Source organism: Galeopterus variegatus, unplaced genomic scaffold (assembly GCF_000696425.1).
Source record: "Galeopterus variegatus unplaced genomic scaffold, G_variegatus-3.0.2 Scaffold3387, whole genome shotgun sequence".
NCBI lineage: Eukaryota > Metazoa > Chordata > Mammalia > Dermoptera > Cynocephalidae > Galeopterus > Galeopterus variegatus.
This window is the reverse complement of record NW_007729498.1, coordinates 1-393: the sequence shown is the minus strand read 5'-3', so window position 1 is coordinate 393 and position 393 is coordinate 1.

Sequence of the window (393 nt, the reverse complement as noted above, 5' to 3'; positions counted from 1 at the left end):
TTGCTTCACCCCTATGATAAGAGTTCAGAATGCTTGCCTGTGACAGTGTAGAAAAACACCAATCTTTTCTTGTCCTTAACTCTCCATCCTTCAGATGTCTGAATTCTAGAGAATCCTAGAAGGTTCTGAAAATGCAGCTCAGTAGAGGCTATTTCATTGTAGAGAATCCCTGCTTACTTTGGGTCTGAGGCACTTGTCCTGAAAATTCTAAGCCATCACTAATGAAAAGGAAGTTCCCTTTCTTTTTCTTTCCCATTCTGGCCCATTCCTGAGTGTCATCGAAGGATTGTAGAACATCCTACCTTCCCAAGACCTCTGATATTCTCTTCAGAACTTCAGAACCCCTTAGGCTCTTCCAGAATTTCTCTCCTGTGTTGGAGAGATGCCCCGCAA